This window comes from Mus musculus, chromosome 9 (genome assembly GCF_000001635.26).
Source record: "Mus musculus strain C57BL/6J chromosome 9, GRCm38.p6 C57BL/6J".
NCBI lineage: Eukaryota > Metazoa > Chordata > Mammalia > Rodentia > Muridae > Mus > Mus musculus.
In genome coordinates, this window is record NC_000075.6 from 60,545,883 (window position 1) to 60,549,980 (window position 4,098).

General features: G+C 47.5%; 1 pseudogene; it reads left to right on the plus strand.

The window, feature by feature from the left end:
* On the plus strand, nucleotides 2,313–3,661 carry Gm17853 (predicted gene, 17853; annotated as a pseudogene).

A 4,098-nucleotide genomic window follows, 5' to 3' on the forward strand; every position in this document is an offset into this window, starting at 1 on the left:
ATCCCTGCGAGAAGAGAAGCAAAGATCCCTGGGAAATTGCTGAATCATGTGCCTAGCACTGTTCAAGCTGCATCTATCTGAGTATGAAATATGAGCCCGGCTACGCTTAAAAATTATCTTAGATCATTTAAAATTTGATAGATGTTAACAATAGAAAAAGAGTCTTAATTCTGGCTGAACTTCCATTCAGAGGGAGGCTCTGCCAGGTGTTTGATGAAGAAGAACTGACCTAGTTCTTACATAGACCTTCCTGGCTAACAGAGACTCGCATGGAATCCTTATGGTCAGGTGGCCAGGTGCTTCTCATGCTCAGATGAGCCTCATTTTCACATCCACCCCCCCCCCCCACACACACACACACTGCACATGTTGACCGCAGAGAGACTAGGGGCACTTGATAAGGCGCTGGAAAGGCTGTACCTTGTAGTATTCTGAGATATAATCTAGTCTATGTCTAGAGGGAAGCTGGCTTCCTCTTCCCTTATGACTACTGGGTATATCCAGGTCAGCTGGTAGGGCAGATAAGGAAGGTGTCTGTCTGGGTCAAATCCTGAGATAAGACCTTCAGTAGATAAAGTTTACATAGGTGTCTGTATAGAACACAGCTCTCACCTCAAAGGAAACAAGGTGGGGTAAATTCTGAAGCCAAATGTGAGTGATAGTGACTGAGAAACTAAATCAGATTATTTCAGTGCCATGGTCCAATGTGGTGACAAAATAATTAAGTATTTACAGGAACAGGACAAAGAATGTCATGAAAAAAAAAGTCATGAAAAATGTCATAGATGGGTTACAGAAAAGCAGGGGAGTGTCTGTAATGGGTCTCGGATGCTCTTGGATGAATCCTAGCCTTTGGGTTGGTGGGAGATAGAGGTCTGCTTGTACATCTCCTAGAGCCCCAGAAAAAGATTTACCTAAGGCAAAGGGTGTTAGGAAAACACAGAGGCGGGTCACGCGTGGATTTAAGGAGTCTAACAATAGCTAAGATCCTTTGGGTACAAACCTACTATGTTCTGGCTCTCCTCAGTCAGGAATTCAACCAATCAACCTTGGAGAACTCCGTTCACGAGGGCCCGAGAGACTGCGGAGGTGAAATGATTATTAAAAGTCCTTCCCTGGGAGAGACGTAAACAGCATCTGCCCCTCCTCCTGAGGTCCTGACAACAAACCAAGATACAGTTCACCAAAGTTCCCCAGGGGAACCCAAGAGTATTAACCCATGAGAGGGTTATGGGCAGGTCTCACTGGAAGGTCTGTGGCACCCAGCTGTGAGGACAGGTTCCCCGTGACTACATAGATGGAGCCCTGCCCCCTCGTCCTTCCCCACCTGTATTCTCTAGTCCAGTGGTTCTCAATCTGTGGGTCTTGATTCCTTTGAAGGCCAAATGGCCCTTCACCGGGGTCAATCCTGCATATCAGATATTTACATTATGATTCATAACAGTAAAATCACAGTTATGAAGTAGCAATAAAAATAACTTTATGGCAGGGGGGCGGTGTCACCACAACACAAGGAGATGCAACATAAGAAAGGTTGAGGACCACTGATCTAGTCCCTCCCACTTCTACCTTGAAGCCATAAGCAATAGGGCAGATTTTCGGGTAACTGGTTGCCCAGGGTGGCTGAATACGCAGGTAAGGGTTCCATGATCCCCTGCCTGCCTTCCCACCTTCGGTGAGGGAAGGAGAACAGACAACAGGTCCAGCTGTGTCAGCTGTGACCTTTCGCCAGCAGGCACAGCAGAACTCTTGAAGATGGTAGCAGTTTGACTCTGGGGGAGAGTGCTGATCTGTAGAAGGACGGTTGACAAAGAGTATGTTGAGGGGTAGTTAGGGCGGTGGGCACCTGAGGACCCTCTAGCACGCTGTGAGATGTACCTCAGCTTTGGCTGTTGAGGGAGGGGCTACCCACTACCTCCAGCCTCTCACCGGGAGAAAGCCTTCTTAGAGTGTTCACTCGCTGGTGCTTTAGCTTGCGGAAGTGTCTTCAGGTGACTTCTGGAGCAGGCTAAGGGATGCTTTCCCTTCCAGGCCGCAAGAGAAAAGTAAAGCTTAGGAATAATGACTGTAGGAAAAGCGTGTGGAGTTGGCCCAACTTCACAGCCTAGATGGGAACCATTAGATGAACCAGCTTCCGGGCTGGAGCACGGTTTCGTCTACTTTATCCGTAGGTAGATAAAGTGTTTGCTGGGCTTGAAGTCCTGAGTTTATCCTCAGCACCTATGTAAAAAATAAGCCAGGCAAGGTCCAGGTCCAGGGAAAGACCCTGTGTTGAAAATTAAGGTAGAGATGATGCTATTTTCAGGTTCGGAATGCCATGCCCAGGCCATCTCCCCAGCAGGCTGCTCACCTTTCCCAGGATCGCCCCCTACAGGTCAGAAGTCATTTTTTCCATCCCAGTCAGTAGCCATATCCCACCAGCAATCTCAGTGGCAATTACCAGGAGCTAGAAACTGGGCTGCACTTGGAGGTTATCCAGCTCCAGGCTAACCATGCAGCCAGGGGGAGCTGCCGCCTATCCGGCAGCACAAGGAACTGGTGCCCCACCTGGTGGTGGAGCAGGCTTTTATGCCTATGTCTTATGGTGATGGAGCAGGCCAAGCCCCAGGACAGGTGGCTTTCCTGAAGGACAGATACCTTCTCAGTAATCCTGGGGGACTACTTATCCTACTTACCCTAAGCAGTCCACTGCAATGACCCAGGTCACCCAGGGGACAATGTGGCCAGCCACCAACTCCAATTCTATGAAAGATGCAGAAATTCTCCACAAAGCAGCAGAGCAGGTTGGGACAGACAAGCAGGCAATTGTGGATGGTGTGTTCAATTGTTTCAATGGTCAGAGGCAGCAGTTTTTATGACCATGTTTGGCAAGGATTTCATGAAAGATCCCGAGTCAATTGAGTGGAAATATGGAAGGAGTATCCCTCACCCTGCCCATGCCTGGAGTTTATGGGCAGCAATGCAGAGAGCAGAAACTTGAGGACCTGGAATAATAGGGAGTGTGTGCATAGGAACAAATCAGGAAAGTTGAGAATCTGAAAGATGTTATCCATCAGAATTCAGATGAGACCTTAAGAGGGACAGCAGGTCAGATACCTTAGTGCATTTTGAGTGTCTGCCCATACCCATGTACCTGGGAAACCATGGCGAGAACCCGAGTGGATACTATCAATGGCTCAGGGATACCCAGCACTTAGCTAAAAGCTACTGTCCACAGCAGCCAATTGAGAGATATTAAGCAGTGTGAGCCATGAGTTTTCTGGATTTGTTGGAAGTGATTTAAAGACCACTATGTGTGTAGTATGTATGTATGTATGTATGTATGTATGCATGCATGCAGTGCGCTCTCAGCTGCCCTACCTTCTCTGCTGAGTGATTCTTCTATTCCACAGAAGGGGCCAGCACAGACAACTCCACCCTGGCCAGAACCGCGGTCACACAGAGACCTTGCCATACATGGTCATAAAAACTGCTGCCTCTGATCATCAAAACAACTGGACACAACAACACCCACAATAGCCTGCTTGTCTGTCCCAAACCCCTTCATTGCCTTGTTCAGATAAAACCCGGTGGTCATCAGATTCATCAGAAGCCCCAAGCATGATGGTTGCAAGTGACAAGCGAAGATGACAGAAAGCTCCTTCTGGCCATTGTTAGCCAGTGAGAAACGTTCTTTTCTTTTTTGTTTTTTAAATCGAGTGCATCCTTCCAAGCAATGGCGCCTATGTGCGGTACGGGCAAGCATCACCTCCCCAGAGCAGCTTCTTACTAAGGACTGTGTGCAGGGCTATGCTTGTTTTGCACACGCTGTAACTGCCTTCAATCTAATGCTATGTTTTACTTCTATATCCAATCAGTATAGAAGTTTATCAATAACATAGTAATCTTACAATGTTTGTAAAGCTTTGTTTTTTCACTATTTGTATTTTTTTTCCATTTTAAAATTAGGTATTTAGCTCATTTACATTTCCAATGCTATACCAAAAGTCCCCCATACCCACCCACCCCCACTCCCCTACCCACCCACTCCCCCTTTTTGGCCCTGGCATTCCCCTGTACTGGGGCATATAAAGTTTGCGTGTCCAATGGGCCTCTCTT